Genomic DNA, 27,631 nt, shown 5'->3' on the forward strand with positions numbered 1-27,631 from the left:
TTATTTGGGCAAACCAGGGGACAGAGAGGCCCTGCTTCTGAAAGAAGGTGTTGGCACCTTGGTGGTGAAGCATGGCTTGTGCTGACAATGAAAGACCTGGTGGGGCAGTGGGAACTTGATCTTGGAGTCATGGAGCTGCTTGACTGCCAGACCAGCACTAGCTGGTCGCTATCTCCTCCACCTTTATGATCTGGATTGAGTGGGCGTGGGCATGGTGGTAGGCCCCCATGTCTCGGTATCACTGGGTGATGTTGCTTGCGGTTTGTCAGGTCCCGGTACTCCTGGTACATGTTGTGGGTCCCACCAGGCGAGTCGTAACTCAGCCAGATACCTAAGCTCCTCACCCAAAGTGGGTATTTTTCGAACACTTGCCCACGGCAGACGATTTTCCTTGAAGATTTCTTTACCTTCTTCAGTTGAGACACAAAGTACCAGCAGTGAGACTTGGTAACGACATGGTTAGGTGCAAAGATGCACATACAGAAGAGGGGAGGTGTGTGGCACTTAGGGTTGGGCAGGCTGCACCCCACCACCTTGTACTCTGTCAGTGCCAGGCCTTCAAAATGTTCTCTATGTGTTCGCCACCATCCACAAAACGAAGGAAGTCTTCTGTATCTTTACTGGTTCTTGTTTTGTTCTTCAATTACTGAAAAAGGAACGTTAAAATCTATAGATATGATTATGACAGTATCACGTTTTCTATTTACTTTGTCAAATTTGTTCATTATTTAGAATTTCTGTTGAAAAGTGCATAAAGCCCTAGCTGGTGTGCCTCAGTGGATTGAGCGCCAGCCTGTGAACCAAAGGGTTGCAAGTTCAATTTCCAGACAGGGCACGTGCCTGGGTTGTGGGCCAGGTCCCCAGTAGGGGGTGCATGAGAGGCAACCACACATTGATGTTTCTTTCTCTCCCTTCCCTTCTCCAAAAATAAATAAATAAAAATTTTTTAAAAGGTGCATAAAGATTTATTGTTGTTACACCTTCCTAAAGAATTGACCTTCCCTCTTCTATTGTGAAATGCCCCTCTTTAATCTCTGGTAATACCCTTATTGAAGTCTATATTATCTGATAATATAGTGCCCTCTGCCTTTCTTTGTGTGCTTTTATATCACACACCTTTTTCCTATCCATATTCTTTCAATTTGTATCTGTACATTTAAAGTGGATCTCTAGTCTGTAGCATATACTTTGGTGTTGATTTCTATCCATCCCAACAACTTCTGCATTTTAATTGGAGTGTTTATGTACCACCAACATTTAATGTAAATTTTTTAAAATTTATTTTTAGAGAGAACGAGAAACATCAATGTGTAGTTGCCTCTCATGTGTCCCCTACTGGGGACCCGACCCATAACCTAGGCATGTGTTGTGACTAGGAATTGAACCAGCAACCCTTTGATTCGCAGGTCAGTACTCAACCACTGAGCCACAGCAGCCAGGTACATCCTTGACTTTTAATAGTGTACTTAGGGTTAATATTTTATTGCTTCACAGATATATGTACAAACCTTGAAATACATATAAAGATCCATTTTCTCCTCTTCTCATCTTTTATGCTATTTGTATCATAGTATATATTTCTCCCCAAGATAATTTATTGGCTGTAAGAAAAGTTGAAATTTCATATCACATCTAAAAGAAAAGTCATTTTAAAGGTGATTTTATTGGTTCCAAGTGTTAATAGTTTACATATTAACATAAAGACTCTAAGAGACTCAGTACCCCAGGATCATAGAATGTGAGATCTGGAAAGACCTTAAAAATCACCCAGCCCAGTGTTTCCCCAGAGGAGCACTAGTGCCATTTTGAGGGAGATTATTCTTCATTGTGCAGGATTATCATGCACATTGTAGGGCTTTTAGTGTCACTGGCACCCGCCTGCTAAATTCCAAAAAATGCTAGTGTCCATTTCCAAAGTACCAACTGGGGCTATTGTAAAGCCCTCCATTAAGAACCATTGTTACTAAATCATTGCCCAGATTAAGAAACTGAGATTCAGAGAGATTACGAAACTTGCTTAAGGTGGAACACCATTTTCTTAAAAACTAACTAAATCCCGGTTCTCATTTCAGTTCTCTTAACTGTACCATGCTATATCTGTGATTGGTGATAAAACTATTCCAACTATAAAACCTAAAATAAACTAGGAGATATTTTTATTTCTTGTGTCCTAAATTAATGTCATCTGTTGGAAAAATCACCCTGAAGAAGTTAGGAGGTGGAGGCCCTGAATATGATTCTAGTATAAATTTCATGGAGCTCCCATAGCCATTTAACCATTGCATGAGAATTACATTTCCTGTTATTCTGTCTGCCAGTCTGATTTACCCATGTTTAGAAAATGTTTCATGCAAAATCTTCACAGGAAAAAACCCCAGTATAATCTCAGTAGAATCATTAGTGCTTTATTTTTGTTCTGTATAAATACGTGTACGTTTCTATTTTTAAATTCTGAAAAACTCAGTTCTTAGTATTTTTTTCTAGACTTCAGAGAGCGTGAATACAATCTTATGCTGCTTACTGTCATAAACATAACTACTCAAACAGCTCCTCAAGTAGCTCAAAAAGTAGTTCTCACAGTTGTACTGCCCACACACGACTCTGTTCCTACATTTCCAGTATGAGACAGGTGCTTAACTCAGCCTATAGAAAATCTGAACCTGTTTGAGCTGAGCAATGTGGTGAGCCCAGCAGGTGGCCTGGCTGTGGGATAACCACTGTGGAGAAGAGGCTGTGGTTCAGAATGCCTGGAGAAGAAATAACACAAAGTCTTGAGCAGAAAAAGGCTAAATATGTACTAGACACTGAGATGCCTCTTCTTTTGGACACGAAAAAGGTTTAGATGGGACTGAAAACAAAGCCAAAAGGCAAATACATGAATAGATACATTGAGCAGATGGATGGGGCAAAAGGTTTCTGAGTGGGTGTTGGCAGAGACTGTCATAGTTCCTGGATTCTACCCAAACAGATTGATGCTGCTTAAGTATGTGTGACTTTTTTGGTTAGTATTTGTTAGTAATTAATAGGAAATATTTTTTAAAAAATATTTTATTTATCTTTAGACAGAGGGGAAGGGAGAGAGAAAGGGGGAGACAAACATCAATGTGTGGTTGCCTCTCACATGCCCTACGCCAGGGAACCTGGCCCACGACCCAGGCATGTGCCCTGACTGGGAATCAAACCGGCAACCCTTTGGATTGCAGGCCAGTGCTCAATCCACTGAGCCACACCAGCTGCTGCAATAGAAAATATTTTCGCTAGGATATTTTATCACTGGGTTGCATCAGATTACTTATTTTTTAAAGAAGAGTTTATTTATTTGTTTTTAGAGAGAGGGAGAGAAATATCAATGTGTGGTCACCTCCTACACACCCTCTACTGGAGACCTGGCCCACAACCCAGGCATGTGCCCCAAGTGTATATGGAACCAGTGACCCTTTGCCTCATGGTCGGGTGCTCAATCCACTGAGCCACACCAGCCAGGGCAGATTACTTATTTTTTCATATAAAAATATCTATTATGTACCTACTATAAATCTGCTATTGTTTTCTAATGCTGTAGTGAGAAATAGAAATACCATATGATCTCACTTAAAAAAATACCCAAACTCATAGATACAGATTGGTGGTTTCCAGAGGCAGGGGGTGGAGGATAGGCAAAGTGACTGAAGGGCATCAAAAGGTACAAACTTCCAGTTACAAAATAAAGTCATGGAGATATCATGTAAAGGATGACTATAGCTAACAGTAGTGTATTGTATATTTGAAAGTTACTAGGAGAGCAGATCTTAAAATTTTTCATCACAAGAAAAATTCTGTAACTGTGGCGATGGATGTTAACTAGACTTACTGTGGTGATTATCTCACAATATATGCAAATATCAGATCATTATGTTGTACAGCTGAACCAAAGGGGTTCATTATATTGAAACTAATATAATGTTATATGTCAATTATACTTCAATATAAACATGCTGTAGCTACCAAAGGGGTATGTGTGTGCGCGCATGCACGTGCACGTGAGAGAGAGAGAGAGAGAGATGTGAAGTATGAGAGAGGGAGTTAACTTCTGAAGTTAACTTCCTCACTGGGGATATATAGACAACAAGGAGGATTAGTAAGTGCAGGTGGGGGACGTTAGGGAAGACTTCTCTGATAAAATATTGTCTGAGCAAAGACATGAAGGAAATGAAAGAAAAAGTGATGAGGATACCTGGAAGGAAGATGGGGGCAAGCAGATGCAACACAAAGTATAAATCTAAGGCTGGAGCAAGTCTAGTATATTCCAGGAAAACAGAGACAATGTAACTGAAAAGGAATAAGGGAGGTGATAGTGGTAAGAGATGAACACTACTATTACTGTAGATTCACATCTAATTAGAAATGTATGATGAGTTTGATTTTGCGATTTTGCAAAAGGACAGAGGTAGCTATGGGTAAAACTTTTTCTCAATGTTTACATCATTTTATGCATCCATTTCTTTTCCAGTACTGAACTTCTGTTCCCTTTATCCCTACCTTCATCTACATCTCTCTGTTCATCCTTTTTCTTCTCCTAGAGAACTGAATTTAGCAGACATACCTCAATAAGTCCAGGACATAGAGCAGACCTTTGTGAAAAACAAATGCCACTTCTGAGTATGAGCTTCTAAGATGGCCAAGTTGCATTCTCAAAAGCAGATTCAAGATTGTTCTGAGTCATGGGTGCAAGCCAATTTCTCCCCAGAAAAAAATCCAGGCTTCTCAGCTGTTGAGTCTTACTTCCTACTTAGTCCTACTTAGTCTTGTATTAATATTTTTATATCAACTGTGATCTTAGACTCTTCCACAGAGAGAGGTGTGTGTCATTCACAATAGTCTGTTTGAAGATGAGCATCTCTCCTCTACAGTGCCAGTAACTGACTTCTGGTCGTGATATCCTGATTTTACTCCCCTCCAGTGGCTTGAGAACTGCTGAGTTGAGCAACTCCTTAGGGCACCATTAACATTGTAATATGTCTGCTATGTGCAAAGTAAATTATAGTAATCCAGATGAAATAGGTTCATGGTTTAAGCCAGGGGGAAATAAGTAGAGAGGGAGAAATAGAGATAGATTTCAGAAATATTAGCTGGTGGTATTGACAGGACTTTGGGGTAGATTAAATACAAAATTTGAGGGAATAGATATTAGAACTGACTCCTAAGTTTTTGACTTACCAAACTAAATGGAAAGTGGAAATATTCACCGAGGCATGGCATATTGGAAGAGGATCTAGCTGGTAAGGGAAGATCATGAAGAAAAACTGAGTTTGGGCCATCAAGGAACATGAATAAAGGACACATGGACAAAACCAAAGGGGGTAGGTTTCAGGGGGGGGCAGGGGGACATGGTGGGGTGAAAATGGAGACAGCTGTACTTGAACAACAATAAAAAATGTTAAAAAAAAAGAAAAATTGAGTTTGAAATACCTTTAAAAATTGAATATCAAGTAGATAGAGGGACTGAAAGGTTTCTGGAGGTCTGAGGAGAGATTTGCTTCAGAAATAAAAAATATTGAAGCCATCAGCATATAGATATTAAATGGATCTTGGATAGCAAGGGAAGTTCCTAAAAAAGAATGTAGAGCCCTGACTGGTGTGATTCAGTGGTCCCTGGTTCAAATCCTGGTCAGAGCACATGCCTGGGTAGGGGGCATGCAAGAGGCAACTGATTCATGTCTCTCTCCCTCTCTTTCTACCTTCATTCTCCTCTCTTTAAAAATAAATTAATTAAATCTTTAACAAATGTAGAAAAACCTTGCATGGTGCGGCTTAGTGTTTTGAGTGCCAACCTGCAAAACAAAGGGTCATGGGTTCTATTCCTAGTCAGGGCACATGCCTGGGTTGCGGGCCAGGTCCCCAGCAGGGGGTGTGCAAGAGGCAACCACATATTGATGTTTCTCTCCGTCTCTTTCTCTCCCTTCCTCCCACCTAAAATAAATAAATAAAATCTTTAAAAAAAAAAGTGGAGTGACTTTGGAGAATTAGTTGGAGATAGGGAAGGATTATGGGATTTGAATGGATGGATTTTATAGTATTTTAATGATATTGGAGAAATATAAACTTTTAAAACAACTTATTCTTAAAACTTTTATTGATTGATTGAGGAAGAGGAAGAGAGAAAGAGAGACATTGATTTGTTGTTCTATTTATTTATTCATTCATTGGTTGGTTCTTTTTGTTGTTGTTGTTGTAAAGATGGAGTGAAAGGGCTGTTAAGATTTATTCTCAATCTTTACATATTAAAAATTTCCATTATTTTTTAGAACATTTTTTTAAAATATATTTATTGATTATGCTATTACAGTTGCCCCATTTCCCCCCCCCTCACTCCACTCCATCCTGCCCACCCCCTCCCTCCCAAATTCCCCCCCCTATAGTTCATGTCCATGGGTCATACTTATAAGTTCTTTGGCTTCTACATTTCCTACACTATTTTTACCCTCCCCCTGTCTATTTTCCACCTATCATCTATGCTACTTATTCTCTGTACCTTTCCCCCCCTCTCCCCCCCCACTCCCCTATTGACAACCCTCCATGTGATCTCCATCTCTATGTTTCTGTTCCTGTTCTAGTTGTTTGCCTAGTTTGCTCTCGTTTTTGTTTTAGGTGTGGTCGTTAATAACTGTGAGTTTGCTGTCATTTTTACTGTTCCTATTTTTGATCTTCTTTTTCTTAGATAAGTCCCTTTAACATTTCATATAATAAGGGCTTGGTGATAATGAACTTCTTTAACTTGACCTTATCTGAGAAGCACTTTATCTTCCCTTCCATTCTAAATGATAACTTTGCTGGATACAGTAATCTTGGATGTAGGTCCTTGCGTTTAATCTTGGGTAATGTAATGATGATGTGCCTTGGTGTGTTCCTCCTTGGGTCCAGCTTCTTTGGGACTCTCTGAGCTTCCTGGACTTCCTGGAAGTCTATTTCCTTTGCCAGATTAGGGAAGTTCTCCTTCATTATTTTTCAAATAAGTTTTCAATTTTTTGTTCTTCCTCTTCTCCTTCTGGCACCCCTATAATTCGGATGTTGGAACGTTTCAAGATGTCCTGGAGGTTCCTAAGCCTCTCCTCATTTTTCTGAATCCTTGTTTCTTCATTGTGTTCTGGTTGGATGTTTCTTTCTTCCTTCTGGTCCACACCATTGATTTGAGTCCCAGTTTCCTTCGCATCACTATTGGTTCCTTGTACATTTTCCTTTGTTTCTCTTAGCATAGGCTTCATTTTTTCATCTGGTTTTCAAATAGATTCAACCAATTCTGTGAGCATCTTGATAACCAGTGTTTTGAACTGTGCATCCGATAGGTTAGCTATCTCTTCCTCGCTTAGTTGTGTTTTTTCTGGAGCTTTGAAGTGTTCTGTCATTTGGGCCATTTTTTTTTGGTCTTGGCCTGTCTGTTACTTAAAGGGGCGGAGCCTTAGGTGTTCTGGGGCGGGGTAACGCTGGTCACTGTGCTGTGATGCTATATGTGGGAGAGGGGCCAAGAGGGAGCAATGGCGCCCGCTTCACTCTCCTCTGGATTCCAATTCTTCACTCCGCCACCCACAATCAAACTGGGCCCCTCTGGTGCTGGTTCCTGAGTGGGTGGGCTTGTGCACACTCTAGGCCCCTGTGGGTCTCTCAAATGACCTCTCCTGTGAGGCTGTGTCTCCTGCTGCCGCCCCAACCCCCACGGGCGCTTTCAATCAGAGGTCTGAGGCTTTATTTCCCCGAGCTGGAGCCCTGGGTTGCGCGGCCTGCTTCGCTCCCTGCCGTTTTTCCGGTTTATCTATCTGTGCGCAAATGAATGTGGGGCTGCGGGGTGCTACCCACCGCTCTGCCTGCCCCGTTCTCCGCCACTCTGAGTCCGGCCCTCTCGGTTTATCTGTACAAATGAATGTGGGGCCGCAGGGTCTGCTAGTGGTTGGACTGCCTGCGCTGTTCATCCCACACCCCGCCAGTCTCGGTCCCGCCACGGCCACGCGCATCCTCTCTGCCAGGGCTGCCCGTCTCCGCCCCTCCTACCGGTCTGGATGAATGTTTATTTTTTATTTCCTTGGTGTCTGACTTCCTTGCCGTTCGATTCTCTGTCAGTTCTGGTTGTGCGAGGAGGCGCAGTGTGTCTACCTATGCCGCCATCTTGGTTTTTTGCATTGGTTGGTTCTTATATGTGCCCTGACCAGTTATCGAACCCGCAACCTTGGCCTATCAGGACAATACTCCAACCAACTAAGCTACCTGGCCAGGTTTTGAAACTCTTAATTCCTGGAAATGTTCTAGCCCACAGAGAAAAATATTCTGCAGTTTAATCTCAACCGTAACTGGTCTATGTGTGTCATGGAAGAATCTGCAGGTAACAGCTTATAGGGAGGACAGTACTATGGAGCCAAATGCAATAGTGAGGGTTGAGGTCATGAAGATGCCTTTATATCTCACACTTAGTGGGAAATAATGGGCTAATAAAAAAGTGCTGAGAATGCATTTCTTTTGTGCTTTTGGCTGCTAGTCAGCTCTGGGCAGCCTACCGTCTTTGATACAGAGCCACTCTGATTTCTGTGGCAGCTGTAATTAGAGATACTTTGAAATGAAAGCCACCTATTCCTGCTGCTAAGGACAAAATAGCATCAAAAATGGAAGTTTTGTTTTGTATCCAAGAAAGGAGGGTATAATTTGGGGTAAAGAGGGAATGGAGAGAGAATGGTTTCTTGGTGCACAGTGAAGAAATAGTTCACTCTTGACACGAGTATCAGGTTCAGAAATTGTCTAGGATAATATCTGGGTCCCACTGAATGCATAATAAATGTTTGTTGGAGTTGATCTTCTCTTTAACTATGTTTCTCACATAGACTAATTGTAATTAACTTATTTGATCATCATCTGGCATACTGATATCAGGTCATTAAACAAAATAAGCAACAGCCCTGGCTGGTGTGGCTCAGTGGATTGAGCATTGGCCTGCAAAACAAAAGGTCATCAGTTCGATTCCCAGTCAGGGTACATACTTGGGTTGCAGGCCAGGTCCCCAGTATGGGGTGTGTGAGAGGCAACCACACATTGACATTTCTCTCCTTCTCTTTCTCCCTCCTTTCCCCTTCCTCTAAAAATAAATAAATAAAATCTTTTAAAAAATAAAGCTATGCCTGGAAAGTCATGAGCCTGAATGCTACTGTTACAGATCCACAGTTGGGGGTAAGCAAGAGGCAACCAGTGAATGTTTCTCTCACACATCCATGTTTCTCTACCTCATTTTCTACCTCCCTCCCCTCTCTCTAAAAATAAGTAAAATATTTTTAAAAAGCAACAACTGAAGAAGTGGTTAAATATTAATATTAAAGTCCAGTATTCTGCATTACATGTTTATTTGTGATTTACCTTACACTAATAACATAGTTCCTCACAAGTGTCCTGACAATTGTTCAATACTTCTTAGTAGGCAATTGAAAATGTTCTGTAAGTATGGGAATATTGACCTGGTGGTGTTGAGTGGCTGTTTATCTTTGCTGAGACAAGGACAATAGAAAATGGATTTCAATTGTATAAATTAAACACCTTCTGTGACATCAGATAAAACTTATCTATATAAATTATTTGAAAATAACACAATACAACCAGATTAAGCTTCCAGAAGCAGAGCTCTGATCTTACAAATTCCATACTCAAAAACTGTCAATGATTCCCCATTGTCAGAAGACTAAAATTAACTACTTGATCAGGCTCTCTATGATTTGCTCTACCTTTCAAAGATATATCCTGTTCTTTGCCTTCACAGACCCTGAAACTTGACCTAAGCTATTCTTCACATTTCCTTGTTTTTCCATCCACGTTTATTTTGTTTTCTCATGCTATGTGTTCTAATATGTATGCCCTTCCTCACATTCAGGTTTATTCAAATTTTGTGTTCTTTATATTAGATTGGTTTCATTATTCAGTAAGTTATCTGTGATCCCTTCAGAATATCAACTTTCCTTTCTCCAAAAATTTTCATGAATTTTTTATGGTACTAATACCAATAGGCCAATCATCTCTTTCTTTCTTTCTTTTTTTTTTTGTTTTTGTTTTTTTGTTTGGTTTTGTTTTGTTTTGGTGGGCGCCAGGACCAATGATCACTAGCTGCCCAGGTACCAAACAATTACACTTCCGAAATCTCTTGATGTCGATTCTGCACGTAGAGCAATCAAGCTGCCCTACGTGTACCAGTCATGACAGAAGTCCTTTTTCTTTCTTGAAATTCTCAAATCCCCAAAGCTATGATAATAGAAAATTTTTCAAAATTTATTTAAAAAGCCAGAACTCACCTGATCTTATTTAGTAATAAAACCTAACCTGATGTGATTTGAGACTTGCTCTAGTTTTTATAGTAGTCCCCACTTATTTGTGGGTGATATGTTCCAAGATCCCCAGTGGATGCCTGAAACCAGGAATAGTACCGAATCCTGTATATACTATATTTTCCTTCTACATGCATACCTATAAAATTTATAGGTATTATAAAATTATTATAAATTTTAATTTATAAAGTAGGCATGATAAGAGATTAACAACAATAATTAATAACAATAGAACAATTCTAACAATATACTGTAATATAAAAGTTATGTGAATGTGGTATTTCTCAAAATACCTTATTGTTCTGTAGTCACCTCTCACTTAAAGAAAGCATTTTATAACTTCCCTTTGGCATATCCAAAACACCACCATTCTTGTGCTTTGGTGCCATTATATGGTGCCTCATTGCAATAAAATGAGGTACAGGCATACCTCATTTTATTGCCCTTTGCTTTATTGTACAGATACTGCATTTACATCAACATTGAGGCAAGACCCTCCACCAACAAAAAGATTGACTCCCTGAAGACTCAGATGATGGTTAGCATTTTTTTAGCAAAAAGTATTTTAAAATTAAGGTATGTACATTGTTTTTTAGACATAATGACTTTTATATGCACCAGGAAACCAAAACATTTTTGTGACTCACTTTATTGGGATATTTGCTTTATTGCAGTGGTCTGGAACCAAACCTGCAATATCTCTGAGATATGCCTGTAAAATCATGGTTACTTAAACACAAGCACTGAGATACTGCAACGGTCCATTTGATAACCTAAATGGCTACTAAGTAACTAACAGGAAGGTAGTGTATACATCCTGGATACACTGGACAAAAGGATTATTCATGTTCCAAGTGGAACTTGGCTAGACAGAGGGCAGGGTGTGCAATTTCATATGTATGAGTTGTTTATCTCTGGAATTTTTCATTTAATATTTCTGGACTACTGTATTTATCTCAGTTTAGTGTTAATATTCATGTGTTTTAGTTCAGAAAGATAAATGTGTTTAACAATGAACTATTGCCCCAAATCTCACTCAGGGTGTTGTTTAAAAGGCAGTGTATAGATCTTAGTACTGTTCTAAGTCTGAAAATTTATAAATTCTGAACTATATCTGTTTCTAAGGTTTTTGGATAAGGATTATAAACTTGATTATATTCATACACAGTGTCATTTTTTGGCTTCCTAATACCTAAACAACCATTCTATTCTGAGAGTATCTGACTCTTGTGAGTCTTGGTGGGAATTAGGGCTCCATCTCCATCGTGGAGTTTGAAGTGCTCAGGTACTGAAGTACCTTTTTCTTCCTGGCACCCGGTCATGTATGTATATAACCTAGGCTTTACCAATTGAGTACTCCTTCCAAGGACTTTGAATTCTGAGAGAGTCATGCAAAGAAACAGGGAAAATTAGAGCTTGTTCATTGAGGTAGTAGAATCAAGTGGCCAGTGGTAATGTTGCCAACACCAGCTGCTCCTGTATTTCTCACTGCCTAGTTTCTTTTGGTTCTTGAGTGTTTCTGAACCTACTTTGCCAGACTTCCTACTGGTTCTGTCACCTATCCAATATCCTTTCAATAGATGTTTCCCTATTAAGTGAGCCAGAGTTTGTTCTGGTATTTATATCCAAAAACCTTAACTGAATTTAGACTATATTTTTCAATCTTCCCCTGTCTTAGTTCAGATTCTATAACAAAGCAACATAGACTGAGCAGTTTATAAACACGACATAAATTTATATATCACACTTCTGGAGACTGGAAGTTTGACATCAGTGTGGTGCCAGCATGGTTGGGTTATAATGAGGATTCTTCTGGGTTGTAGACTGCTGACTTCGCATTGTGTTCTCACAAGACATGACTGAAAGAGAGCTAGTAGCTATTTGACCTCTTATTATAACGGCACTAATCCTATGGATGAGGGCTTCACTCTCATGATCTCATTATCTCCCAAAGGCTTCACCTCCTATTACCATCACATTGGGATAAGGGTTCAAGATATGAATTTGGAGGGACATAAACATTGAGTCCATAAAGCTAACATCTAAATTTGAAGCTCCTAAAAAGTAAAAATCAGCCCTGGCTGGTGTGGTTCAGTGGATTGAGCGCTGGCCTGTGAACCGAAGGGTCACCAGTTCGATTCCTGGTGGGGGCACATGCCTGGGTAGCAGGTCAGGTCCCCAGTAGGGGGTGTGTGAGAGGCAACCACACAGTGATGTTTCTCTCCCTCTCTTTCTCCTTCCCTTCCCCCTTCTCTAAAAATAAATAAGTGAAATCTTTAAAAAAATAAAAATCATATTTTTTCATCTTAGTGTACTCAAAGCACCTAATAATAAGAGATAACTGATTACTTTTACATATGGCAATGACAAGGTCATACTGGTATTTTAGAAAAATCCTTTTCTTTGATGTATGGAAAATGGCATAGCAGAGGAAATATTAAGAGTACTCCAGTTGGGAGGTGATAGTGTCATGATTAATGTAGTGGAAGTAAAGATGGAAAGAAATTTTATGGATTTAAGAAATAAGGGAGTTCAGGATTTGGCGATTGATTGATTATGGTGGATAATAGGAAGGAGGAGAAATGACTCCTAGATATCTGGCTTGAGTCACTGGTTAGATAGTGGTGGCATTCAAAGAGCTAGGGAATATAGGAGCAGTGGCTGTTTTGGGTGGTAAGGAAGATAATTGGGTCAGCTGGAAATATGTTGAGTTCCAGGAGCAGAGGAGAGGTCCTCTAGACATGAGTGATGGATCTAACACTTAGAGTCAGAGATTGGGTTATCATTACAATATAGTTGGTACTTAAATTCATGGGGATAGATGACATCTCCCAAGAGGAGAGTATAGATTAAGAAGAAAATAAGACCTAGGGCAGAGCATTGAGGAACATGGAAGTGATTAACTAAAGCTGAGGAACTGTCAAAGGGGGAACAAGAGAAGCAAGAGTATTTCCCTATGTATTGTGATGGTAACAAACGATAATACATGATCATTGTCTTCAAAAATTGGGTGAAGGGAAGAGACAAACACATCAAGGCAACACAATGTGACATGTTACATCAGGGGCATATTAGTATAGGAGAGATGAGTACAGGGAGAATCATAGTAATAAATTGAGGCTGGGACATGTACATTATTTGGAAGTCTACTTAATCAATTATCTGTATGGCATATAGTATATTCATGGGTGTGTGTGTAATATCAAATGACCATGACACAAGATCACATATTTAATATTAATCTTTCTCTGATTGCATTTCCTTTCAGTTCAACAACATTTTTTTTTTTCTCTAATATTTCCTTTAAACGGCTTTGTGGTACACTTTGCTTTTGGCCAATAGAGATTTTCTTTTCTTTTTTGCCAGTATAAGGAAGTCCATGGCTTAGTTAGAAACAGCCAAATATATGATAATTTCTTTAAAATATATTCCAAATAGCCCTGGCTTGTGTGGCTCAGTGGATAAAGCATCAGCCTGAGAACTGAAAGGTCACTGGTTTGATTCCTGATCAGGGCACGTGCCTGGGTTGCAGGCCAGGTCCCCAGTAGTGGGTGCGCGAGAGACAATCAACATTAATGTTTCTCTTCCTCTCTTTCTCCCTCCCTTCCCCTCCCTGTAAAAATAAATGAATAAAATCTTAAAATATAAAATAAAATATATTCTGAATAAATGTTTTAAAAGTTGGTGAGGGACAAATACCATATGACCTCACCTTTACTGGAAAATAATCAACAGAAGAAAAAAGCAAACAAAATATAACCAGAGACATTGAAGTTAAGAATAATCTAACAATAGCCAGGGGGGAGTGGGGCCGGGACAGTGAGGAGAGGGCATTAGAGGAACTACTATAAAGGACACATGGACAAAATCAAGGGGGAGGGTGGAGGTGGGGGAGGGAGGTGGGTTTGGCTGGGGTGGGGTGGAGGGATGGGGAGAAAAGGCATACAACTGTAATTGAATAACAATAAAAAATTTTAAAAAATAATTAAAAGTTATTATTAACACATTCTGAAGAGAAGTATTTTTTATTTGGCTGAAAGTGGCTGCGTATGAAGTAAGTTGAGCATCATTATTTTATTGGCTTGCTCCTGGCCCTTGATTTTTTTTTTCTTTCAGGAGGAAATTGTTTAAAGCACAAAGAATTCCTGGTTTCTAATTCCATCTCTGTTGCTAGTTAAATTTGGAACCCTAGAAAAGTCACCTTTGCCACCTCCGGGCCTTGGTTGCTACATCTTTACAAAGGAGCTGCTGTCAGCTCCAGAGACCTCACAGAATTGTGGAAATAAAGGAGAAACAGATGCAAAATTGTTTAGATAACTTAAAGCCTGTGGAAGACACTAGTGATCTTGCAGTTTTCTGTGTGCTACCCTCTAGAGCCCAATATCATTTTAGTTATGTTAAGACTGTGAATACTCTGGTTAATGGGCTATGAGTAGGTGTGACACGTGTCACTGCTAAGTCAAAGCATTAAGAGTTTGCCATCTCTGAGTTCTCTATTCCTCTTCCTTAGTAACCATGGAGACAATATGTTGAGATAGTGGCATAAAATGGAAGGAGAATCTATCTTTGAGTCACTGAGTGGAGGGAAATCCCACCTCCCAAATGACCTTCATATGACTTTTTGCATGAGTGAGGAATAAATTTTTGCATCTGTGAGATTTTAGAGCTATATGTTACTGAAACATAACTAAACCTCTACTGGTTAACCCAGTATTATAAGCAGAAGACATTGTTATTTGAGATGTTCTGTGGAAGTGTATAGGAAACTAGAGACATGAAATTCTTAAAAGCTTTTGGTGGTGGTCCCAGCAAGAGAAATTAGAGGCTTTATGGTTTCTTTAGCAAAGACACTTCATTTCCCAATGTCTTTCAAAACCAGCTCAAAATTTACTATTCCAGCCAAGGTATCAGCTCTGCTACAGGTCTTATTTTGATGCTAAGGCTAAGAGATCACCTCTGCCATTGCTTCCTGCCTTTCAGATTATTCAAAGGAGGTTAAGAATAGAGGCCTGGTAACCCTGGCTGGTATGGCTCAGTAGATTGAGTGCCAGACTGTGAAACAAAGGGTTGTTAGTTCAATTCCCAGTCAGGGCACATGCCTGGGTTGCTGGCCCAGTCTCTAGTAGGGAGGGCATGAGAGGAAACCACACATTGATATTTCTCTCCCTTTCTTTTTCCCTCCCTTCCCCTCTCTCTAAAGATAAATACGTTTTATAAAAAAGAATAGAAGCCTGGTAATGCTCCACTGGGGTCAGTAGAATAGAGAGGTAGGGGTGGGACAAGATTGAGAGATGTCATTCCTATAAGGTTATTTTCACATACCCCCCCTTTATTTCCTCTTTGATTATTTTATTCTTTTCTTGTCTGCTTTCTATTACTCTGCCTTCTATTTATTTTTTACTCATATATCTTTCTTAGTTTTTTGAGTAGCCACACTGTGCTCAGGGCTGTAAGAAATACAGGCTAGTTTAAGGTGTTATTCATGCCTTTAGGTTTATAAAACATTGTGGAAATAAGCTTTACACCCAGCAAAGAGGACTAGTGTAAAACTAAGTGATTCAGTGCTAAACTGAGAGACAAATTAGAAATGCTGTAGGAGACGGCAGAAAGGAAAAGCAGTGGAGATTATTTGGATGAGGAAGAGTTTGGAACTGGGGTCTTGGCTAGGAGGCTGTTGCAGTAATCCACAGGTGAGGGGATAAATATTTGGAAACAAGTATAGAGAAGAGAAATAATGTGGTTGAAAATGACAGTCATTTTGAAAGAAAATGGATAGAGTTTGTGCCTAATGGAATGAGAGTTATATGAGTAGGAAACACCAAAGATGATTGAAAGTTTTAAGCCTGAATAGCTTAAGAAAATAAAACTTTTTACAGGGACAGAATTATTCAAAATAGAATGGAATTTGATTGGAGGAGGTAGTTATGGAAAAGGGAGTTCACTTATGGATATAAGCATTTGGGGGAGAAGAGCTCACAAGTCAAGAAGACATGTCCAGTATCCAGGCAGATCTATTAGCACTGGGAGCCAAATGAAAAGATCAAATTGGAAATGCGTATGATATGTGAAGCCATAGTATGATGAATTGGTTAATACTCCCAGCTTGAGAGGATTGGATGGAGGATGAGTCCATGAGAGAGACTGGTAAAAACAATTGGGGATGTTCATTCAGTCATTCATCTATTTATTCATTCAACAAGCATGTACTCAGCACAAAGTATGTGTCATGTATTTGTTAAAACATTAATTACTTGCCCTGGCTGGGTGGCTCAGTTGGTTGGAGTGTTGTCCCATACACCCACACACCTCTGTTAGAGACCCTTGTGGGAGGCAACCAATCAATGTTTCACACATCGATGTTTCTCCCTCTCTTTCTCTCTCTCTCTCTCACCCTCCCTCTCTACCTACCCTCTGTCTATCTTCCTCTCCCTTCCTCTGTCTCTAAAGTCAATAAACAGATCCTCTGGTGAGAATTTTTATAAAAACATATTGATTACCGAACAGATTGGTAATTGGGGTTTGGGTTAATTTCACTATCTCAGCATTTCCAAGATGGAAAGCAGGAACAGTAGTAAAAATGGTACTTATATTTGAAAAGTTATTTTATAGTCATTCTTTATATTTAGAGCCTACCTAATAAAAGAAAAGCAACACAAAAATTCTTTCATTTGAACCATGAGACACTATTTGTCTTGAATAAAGTAGCTTGCTGAGTCTGTAGCTATCACTTTAATATTATTATATTAATGCAGAAATAAGAGTTAGTGTGCTACATATATACTGCTACTTCCACATAGCTTTTAGTGATGACCACTTTAAAAAAATTCAATATTTTAATTAATCATGACCACAAATTTGAGGCAGGTTTTAGCTAAAAATTATGAGGTCATTTTAAAGATTTAGTGTATTTATTTTTTAGGAAGAGAGGAAGGGAGGGAGAAAGAGAGGGAGAGAATCATCCATGTGAGAGAGAAACATCTATTGTTTGCCTCTTCCATGCACCCAGATCAGACTGAACCCGCAAGCCAGGCATGTGCCCTGACCGAGAACCAAACCAGTGATTTTTCACTTTGCAGAACGCTGTCTGAGCAACTGAGACACACCAATCAGGTCTATGAGGTTATTTTAGAAATCAACAAAATGACTGTATAGGAGATAAAGCTTACTTGCCTCAGGATGATAACAGACTATAGAGGACAGAAGAGTGTACAGGATAACAGAAATAAAGAGAAAGGAATGATTACTCATAAACCAGCTTCTCACCATACCTCCACAGATTATGGGAGGAGAAGCCTGGCCTTGAAAATTACCATGTGTAGCTCTAGGTTGAGATAGAGTGTTTTGCAAACAGAATTTGTTTACAAGTACCCTCATGGTCCAATTGCAACATTTCTTAGATCACAACTCCTTTTGTTCTTTATTTTCAAAACGCCAAGCAATATGTAGCTTCTGTATTACAGAAGGATGAGTTTCCTGGAGTGTCCTTCAATGGGGAAATATACTGATTCTTTTGTTAATGGTTTTCAAAATTCCAGGCAATGTGTGGCTTCTGTATTACAGAAAAAATGAGTTTCCTGGAGTGGAGTGCCCTTAGAGTTGCTTCTTCAAAATTCAAGAACGTGTGTGGAAATACACTGATTCTTTCACTTCTACCCAATAGCTGTATTGCAGTGCAACTACCTAGGGCTAAGTGGAATATTTAATTAGATCAGAAGTCTTGGCTTGCTTAGTACAATTTTAACCAATCAAATCAGCTGGCCATAGATCAACTACTGATTGGTTGTCCAAAAGATGAAATCTCTTCTAGGAAGAAGAGATATCTGAACCTGCTAGGTGTCAGATATTTTCTATGTATTTAAGGACCACTTTATAGATAAGGGTGGAGGCAAGACATTTTCCAGATTGAATTCACTGTAACAGTGCGTGTGTTTGTGATAAGAACAATAAGAGCCTTATGCTATTTACTACTGACTAAAACTTAGCTCCTTTCGTTTAGGGGGCATTATTGGTTCTATGGTTATTTTCGAAACAGTATGTATTTAATATCAGTATTTATTTCCACAAAATGCAAAGTTTACATTCAGAAGAAATTTTACCATGTTTGAATGTTAGCTTAAAACTAACAAAAACCAAGTATCCTTGTGCCAAGAAAATAACTCCAGGACAGAGGGGAAGCTTTGCGCCTTAGCCAGTAAATCCTGCTTCTTAAGCTAAGTGTGCATAAGGCTTTCCCACACCTCTCCCGTTGCTACGGAAACCTCTTTCAGTGTCTGAGCTCTAAACAGCTGACTCATTTCAAAGCCTGGCTCTGAAACCTCTCAGCTCACAGTTTAGAGAGACAAATGGAAACAAAGAAAAACAGAAACAATGAAATAGCAATATGTGTCATTTCATTAAAAAATTAATAAATTATGTGTCTTGATATATACAGAAAAAGTAAGGTAATACAAATCCCCAGTTGCTATAGGCTGCAGTGAAGATATCATAGAAATGTGGAGTCCACAGTCTATAAAAAGATTTCTGTCCTCTGGATTTAGTGACACAGAATAAAACTGAAGCTTAATAAAGAGCCTCAGTGACTCCTTCATATCAAAACAGTTCAAGCAGATACATATGTAAATGAAAGCAGAGAGCCTGGCCAGCGAAGCAGCAATGGGTGGGAGTGGAGGAAGAGCAGGGGGAAGGGCAGAGGTAATTAAGAGTACCCCAAGCATTCTTAGGAAATGTCCAAACAAAGCTCTGTCAAGAAAGTTGTAAGGGGTTCTTCCTGCTTTAGTCTCTGTCTTTGGCCCTATTAAGTCAGCATATTCAATGAATGCACTTTGGCATATTTATTAAATGGGTAGATACCCCAAAGAGAGAAGCTAGAGTTTAGGCCAGAAGACCTCTAAGATTCCTTCACCATGTATATATTTTTACATTTGCAACTAGTAATTGTCACAGGTATTAATGAAACTTTGAATCTGAACTCCTGAAAAAGTGATTTACTTTTATATATTGAGAATCAACTTTAGTTTTGTCAACCTAAGAAACATCCAAACTTGTAACAAATTTTATTTGTTAATTTGAGCCAAACTGATGAGTTTCTGGGAAGCTAAATCTCATGGATTGAGAAAGGGCTCCACAAAATAACAGTTTTACCACTTATTTCATACATCAGAATCAAAGGGGAGGATGTGAGGGGGTTGCATGAAATCCATTGGTGATAGATTTAGGGAGGTGGAAGAAAGCAAAGCAGCATCTGAAACCTCTGGGATTGGATAAAAAGTAAAATGAATAGACACATACTTTTTTTTTTACACAGGTGAGGCTAGGATAGTTAACAGTCAACAATTAACATGATAACAATAACAATGAGGGCATTTGTGGTCTCCCCTGAGTGAGGTGCCTGTGCTTTGATGCATCCGGAAAAAGGAAATTTGACTTTCCAAAGGTATGTTAGCACAGATGCAAAAAGACAACAGACAGGCTCAGTTAAGGTAAAGATTGACTTTTGTTATGGAAAAATACCAGCCTAGCACATGATTACCCACCATGAACTGCTTTTAGGTATAAAGTTTTAATTTCAGACCATCCTATGTGATTCCTTTAGGTCTCTGAGTTTATAAGGCTGCCTCGCGGGCCTCCCCTGAGTGTGTCAGGTTTCGCATGTGCCTCCTTTTCTTCCACACCTGGTTGTGTCTTCACCTTTCAATGCAGGAAATGTAGATACATGGATATAGATATGGATATAGATATTGTAATTTGTAAGAATTGTATATTTTATGTAATATATAAATATATATGTGTAATACTTATATATTTGGCTTCCTTCACAATTCCTGGCTCACAGCTCCTGGAACTCCTGGAGTTTCCTAAATGTTGAGAATGATAAAAAGTGTCTTTTGTTGTGTTGATGAGGTGACTTTTGGAAAGCACCTGAAGGTGGGGCTGGTTGCCAGGAGACCCAACCAAGTGATTAGAGGGTTGGAACTTTTAGTTCCAAACCCAGACCTCCAGGGAGGGGGCAGGGGCTGGAGATTTAATTCATCTGCCAATACTCAGTGATTTAATTAGTCTATTATAACTATGTAAGGAAGCCTCCATAAAAACCCTGGAGGACTGAGTTTGGAGAGCTTCTGGGTTTGTGAATACCTGGAGATTTTGTGAGAGAGGGTCCCTTGGAGAGGGCTCCATATACATATCTTCCATCTGGCTGATCCTTTTACAGTAAACTAGTTGTCTCTGAGTTCTGTGAGCTGTTCTAGCAAATTAATTGAACCCAAGAAGAGGATTGTGGAAACCTGACTTATAACGAGTCGGTCGGAAATACAGGTAACAACCTGGGCTTGTATCTGGTGTCTGAAGCGTGTGTGTATATCTACAGAGTATAATTGTAGGATTGAACTCTTTACGTTTGGAATCTGATGCTTTTTTTGGGTCGATATAGTGTCAAAATTGAGTTGAATTCTCAGGCACCCTTCTGGTGTGGAGGAACCTCCCATCCCCATGCTGGGCTTGGGTCCAGAAATTTTACATATATATATATGTAAATATATATATATTTATATATATACATATATATATGTATATATATATTCATTCCTGTTTTGTATATTGCATTAATTTATAGAAAAGTATTTACATTGTCTCCTATCTGTATCTCTGAAAATACAGATTGTAATATAGCTCAAATGAATTTTTAAGCATCAGTTTGTTCTATTCACCAATCAAAATTATTACTGATTTCATTATGGGAAGATACAAGTAAATAATACATACCATCAAGATATTATTTTGGTGAAAATATATATAAAGAATCATTAATGAATGCATATAGTCTGCGAAATATCGCAAGCATTGTTCCCAAACAGGCAAGATTGTGAATAGCAATAAGCAAGTATTGTACTTGTAATAAAAACTATAACTCTATAGAGAAGTCACTTTGTGTGAGTCCAAACTTTGGTTCAGGAAATTGTCATGTCCAGTTATTTGTGGTATATTCCAATCGATTTAGTCAATGCATTGCAGTTAAATTAATGGATTCAGTTGGTAATCCTTGAAAGGCTAACTAGACTGGTAAATCTTGGAATGCTGTTGAACCAACATGTGTGGAACTCAGAAAAAAGTATTGTGGTTGGCTGAATAATGACCCATCAAGTATGTTCACATCCTGAACCCTAGAATCTGTGAAAATGTTAATTTACATAGCAAAAAGTACTTTGCAGATGTGATTAAATTAATGTCCTGAGGTGGGGAGATTAATGTGAAATATTCAGGTAGTCCAATGTAATCAATTTTATAAAAAGAAAGCAGTAGAGTTAGGGTCAGACAGAGAGGGGCTGTGATGGTAGAAGCAGAGGTTGGAATGGTACTTTCAGGATTGATGAAGGGATTACTAGGCAAAGAACACTGGCACTCTGAAAGCTGCAAAAGGCAAGGAGTTATTTTCTCTGGAGTCTCAGAAGAATTCAGCCTTGACAATATCTTGATTTTAACCAAGTCCACTTCAGACCTTCAAAATTGTAAGATAATACATTTGCATTCTTTTAAGCGTCTTTAGTTTGTAGCAGTTTGACACAGTAGCAACACTAACACAGTTACTGATTACATTCAGGAAGGAACTTTACTATGGCCTTACAAACTAGAGAGAAAAATGATTGACTAGAGCAGGGGTGTCAAACTCATTTTTACCGGGGGCTGCAGCAGCCTCGCACTTGCCTTCAAAGGGCCGAATGTAATTTCAACTCCTTAACAGTTAAGGAGTAGTTACATTTATACAGTCCTAAAATTATTTTGGCCCTTTGAAGACAAGCGCGAGGCTGATGTGGTCCATGGTGAAAATGAGTTTGACACCCCTGGACTAGATGAAAGGATAGGTAAATGGTGTCACACCTGATGGCAATGTACAAAATAATGATTGTTCATTACTGTTGTAGAAAATTACAACTGAATTTTGTTTGTTCATTTTATGTTCTGCACTTTTGCTGAACATAAATTGCTTTTAATAACACTCATTTGCGTGTGTGTGTAGATTCTTTAGCATTTTCCATATAAAAGATATTGTCTACAAAGACAGATTGACTTCCTTTGTTTTTAATTTTTTTTACATTGTTGTTCAGTTACAGTTGTCCCCATTACCCACCCCCCTTGCTCTCCCTTGCCCTACCCAACACCCATTCCCATGACTTCCTTTTTTTTTTGTTTACATACAATGTTATTTTGTATTGGTTTCAGGTGTACAGCATAGTGGTTAGACAGTCATATATATTACAAAGCGATCCCCCAATATTTCCAGTACCCACCTGACACCATACATAGTTATGACAATATTTTTGACTATATTCCCCATGCTGCACTTTATATCCCTGTGACTATTTTATAACTACCAATTTGTACTTACTAATCCACTCACCTCTTTCACCCAGTCCCCTAAACACCCTACCCTCTGGCAACCATCAGTCTGTTCCCTCTATCTATGAGCAAATTGACTGATGTTTACCTGTCCATTTCTGAGGGTTTTTTTCCCCTCTTAATTTTCTAGCATGACAGTTAGGTTCACCTCATTCGCAAATTAGTTTAAAAGATAAATTACATTATGATTGAAACCAGCACAGAACATCATAATTTGTTCTATCCTCCACTCTCACTATTAACAGTAAAGCTTTTTTCCTGACACATTAGTGAAAAACAAATATATAAGAAGGTGATTTTTTACTTTTATGGTACTCTGAAGTTATAAGTCCTTAAAAATATTTCTAGTATCCTAAAATGTAAGTTCAGCAGAAAGTGGGCTCAAACAAAAGTTAGTATTACGGAAGAGTCAGAAGAAGAAAAAAATATAACATAATCTGAATAGACATTTTTTTCAAAGAAGACATTGATGGCCAACAGGTTTAGGAAAAGATGCTCAACATCACTAATTAGGGAAATGCAAATCAAAACCAAAATGAGACATCACCTCACACTTGTTAGGATGGATATTCAAAAGTCAAATCACAAATGTTGGTAAGGGTGTAGAGAAGAGGGGACCCTTGTGCACTGTTGGTGGGAATGTAAATTGGTATAATCACTATGGAAAACAGTATAGAGGTTCTTCAAAAAATTAAAACTAGAACTACCATATCTTCCAGCAATTCCAGTTCTGGGCATTTATCCAAAGAAAATGAAAACACTACTTTGAAAAGATATATGCACCCTCATGTTCATTGCTGCATTATTCACAATTGCCAAGACATAGAAACAAGCTAATTGTCCACTGATGAATGAAAAAAGAAAATGTGACACACACATGGAGGAATATTTACAGCCATAAAAAGACCAAAATCTGGCCATTTGCAACAACATGAATGGATCTGTTAATCTTTAAAGACAGATTGAGGACCTGCCACAGCTTCCAATCATTGGAATTGATGACCTTTTGTCCTAGTCACTGCAGGTATTTGAGCAGAGACTAAAAATCATATGCCAAAGATGTCAAAGAGATATTCCTACATAGAAAGGGCAGTTATACTAGGAAGGTGTGTCAAAGCAATGTTTTGTTTATTTAATTTCATAACTGTTCAGAGAAAGAGAAGAATCCATTTGAACTGTGAACCAAGCAGAAAAATTAGAAATGGTTACTTTGACAGTGATAAAAAGTAATTAGGCCATACATTTTTTATAAATATATCTATTTGCGTGTATGATATTAAATGTAGGCTTTGGAAATTATGGACTCCATAAATGTTAACCAATTTCTCTGAGTTTCAATTTCTTCATTGATAGAATGGGAGTAACCATATACCTAGTTCATAAGATTTATTTGAAAATCATGAGATGAAATGTAAATTGTTTAATTATGCTCTCAATAATCCACCTATATGATTGCTGTTGGTGTACATATGTAGATAGGCAATGAAGGACTCAGATGTATTTAACATATACATGTTCTTTCTCTCCAAGTTAAACTTCTCTTCATATGAACTTCATCTTTTCAACCACATTATTCTATACATTGGCATTTCATTGAACAAGCTCCTTTGCTACATAAAGTTACAGGCAATATTACAAAGTAGAAGTTTTAAATTTGATAAAAAGGCCAGAGATTTCCTTTTATAATGCCCACATTGGCCCACATAAGTCATCTTGTTGTTCATGTTAGGTCATACCTTGCGATGACAATGATATATGCATTCCGCAAAAATATTGTTTGCTTTTTCTCCATGTTGACCTATTCCTAGGTTCAGTTTCTCACATTATATTGAGGGATATTAAATATGAGATAATTCCACAAATAAAATGAACAGAAACTCTACCCCATGTTTTTTTTTAATAAATCCAGTGCCCTGCCATAATGCTATATTGTATTGAATCTTTTAATGGTATATCGATGAACCAAGATTAGAACTACATTGAGTGGCAATTTTCCTTCAAGAACATTTTAAATTCCATGAACTGCAAGAATGAGTGCTCTTAATTGGTTCTCTGGCTTTTATAGTTTTAAATCTATCCTGATGATTCCCAAATCTATATTGTCAATGTAGAATGCTCCCCTGATACCTCTGGTCATTTCTATTTGGTCTACTAGCACTACCAGCTCAATATGTTCTAAGTGTAATTTGTCATCTTCCCTAAAAATCTCACCCATTCTCCTGTATTTCCTGTGCCGTATGTCCAAACACTAGGACAGGATCTTTAGAGTCATCCTAGACTCCCTTTCTCTCATCACCATTTAATCAACAACCCACACTTCTGGGTTTTACTCCTAAAAGTTTCTTCCATCACCTTATATCCATCTCTCTCAACTACTGTACTAGTTTAAGCTACCATAATCTCTCCTGGGTTACCCTGACATTAGTGTATTTTAATAATTTCCTTGTCCCTAGTCTCATTTATTTCCATGTATGCTCCATGAATTGTCAGAATAACCCATCTAAAAAAAGAGATTTCATTGTATTTCTCTTCTGCTAAAAACTTTTCAATGCTCACTGCTGTTCTCAAAACTAAGTACAGGCTGCCTGAGTTGGCAACCTAGATTTTCATGATCTAACAAATAAACTTGCCTACCTTTCCAGTCCCATCTCTCACAAGTTCTCACTTGCACTTGACATTCCAAAAACACAGAAACGTCTTTAGTTTTTCACATAAAGAGTTCCCAGACTTAGAAAAAATATATAGGACACCTAGTTAAATTTGAATTTCAAATAAACAATGAACACTTCTTAGTGTAAGTCTATCCCATGTAACACACTGTTTCTTTGCTTTCATTTATGCTATCACATATCCTGGGAATGCACTGGTCAATCTTAAATTCAATTCCATTACTATCTCTTGTAGGGCACCCATCCTCCACATTTCCTCCCCTCCCACCAATCATCACAAACTGTAATGGTTACTTTATGTGTCTTCTATCAGCAATGTTCCTTGAGGGCAGGGATCATATCTTATTTTTCTCTGTGTTTCCATTGTCTAGCATTGTGCCTGATACAAATGTTTATATTTTGTCCTTAAACCCAGTGGAAAGAATACTTCCCACTGAACAAAAGAAAATTAGAAGAAAACCTTTCCTAAACTAGAGCTCCAAACTCAAAGTTGATAAGGCAGTGTATTTTCCCCTAGAGATTGAAAAATTAAAATAAGTTTAATGGAAAAAATTATCTTTATTTTTTAGTCTCATGAAACCTACTTTATTTCATAATTTTTCAACAGCTGCTTTGACCTCCAAACAATATGATCTGCTGGCTCACATTGTTTGATTTTTGACTTATGCTCCCATATGTCTTTAAACTCATGTATTTTCTGGATTTCAAAGACCTAAATGAACAAGGGAAACTAATATAAATCCCAGTTAACAACCTTAAAAGAAACTTTCACTAACCATTTTCTGCATACAAGGTTATTTGCTCATTGCCTACATTTTATTTTACTAAGGATAAGCTTTTACTTAGCACTTGAAAAAAGAGTGTATTTGAATATCCACTAAAAATTGAGTCAGCTACAAATTTGATATTCAACTCTATGCTCATGCAGAAGACACGTAAACACATTAATCAGTGAGTAAACAAAGGTTAGTCATATGGAGAATCTGAACACGGGAATTAAATTTTTGCTACCAGCCTGTCCTTTTTTTAAAGCACACTCTCCAGTAGTTCATTAAATTACACATTAATTCTTAAAACATAATATTATGTAGTTTTACTCATAGAAGTTGCAGCAAAACTTGCTTTATGCTGTACTCCAGGTATCTTGCCACTAGGTCTGACTGCTGAACAAATACTTCAAAATGGAAGGATCCTGGGTTTCATAGATTTCTAAAAATAAAAGGACAAAAAAAAAACCAACCTCCAAAAGCAAACAAAAAACATAAACACAGATAGGACTTGAGAGTGAATATATTAGTTCATTAGGACTGCTAAAACAAAGTTCTATAAATTGGGTAGCTTAAAACAACAGAAATCTATTGTCTCATAATTCTGAAGACCAGAAGTCTAAAATCAAGATGTTAGCATTATTGCTTGCATTTGAGTGTTAGTAGAAGGAGAGTCTGTTCCATGCTTTTGGTTTAGCTTCTGGTGACAGCTTTCAGTCTCTGGCGTTCTGTGGGTTATAGGTGCATCACTCCAGTAAGATTTTATTTATTTTTAGTGCGAGGGAAAGGGAGGCATAAAGGAAGGGAGAGAAACATCGATTGGTTTCAGGTTGCATCTCGCATACCCACAAATGGTCACCTGGCCCACAACCCAGGCATTTGCTCAATCCACTGAGCCACAGCAGTTAGGGCTTTTTAAAAAATATAAGATCCCAGCTCAACTTAATCTTGCTTACCTTTAGGTCACAAACATTGGGTGACAATTGTTCTACTTCCACAGTATTTGTAAGTTCCAAGAGATTTGTTGAAATAAATGTTTTGATTTAAAAAAAGTATAAAACCTTGTAAAAATATGTTAGCAACCAGACTTTGAGGTATGTGATTCATAATAATTAGATTTTTAAGATTCTGATCTCATACTAATTATGTTTCAACAATTATATTTAGGTTCTAAGTGGCTATATAACAGTTACATGTGAGTTAAAACACATAAATTAAGTGCAAATATCTATTCCACTAACACCAATTTTTGCTCAGTTTGAACAATTTAACTGGCTTGGCCACAATAATGGTTAAACCAATGGTTCATGTACATAGTTAAAGTGTGTGCTAATTAGGTTTGCAGATGACACCAGCTAGTGAAATTTGCTAGTATGTTTGAATTCAAAGTGACCTGAATACTTAGATAAATGGTCTTTTAGAAACAGAGAGAAACTCAATAAATGTAAGTGCACATGGCATAGTTGACTAGAAAAAG

General features: G+C 38.1%; 1 non-coding gene and 1 pseudogene across 1 annotated transcript; both read right to left on the minus strand.

Annotated features, from left to right (window-relative positions):
- Positions 1 to 24,510, minus strand: LOC112310274 (large ribosomal subunit protein eL20 pseudogene; annotated as a pseudogene).
- On the minus strand, positions 10,081 to 10,214 carry LOC112310285 (U11 spliceosomal RNA). Its single transcript, XR_002975371.1, has one exon. It is a non-coding gene; the product is annotated as a U11 spliceosomal RNA (small nuclear RNA).
- Positions 24,511 to 27,631: the final 3,121 nt, after the last annotated feature.

This window comes from Desmodus rotundus, chromosome X (assembly GCF_022682495.2).
Source record: "Desmodus rotundus isolate HL8 chromosome X, HLdesRot8A.1, whole genome shotgun sequence".
Taxonomy (NCBI): Eukaryota; Metazoa; Chordata; class Mammalia; order Chiroptera; family Phyllostomidae; genus Desmodus; species Desmodus rotundus.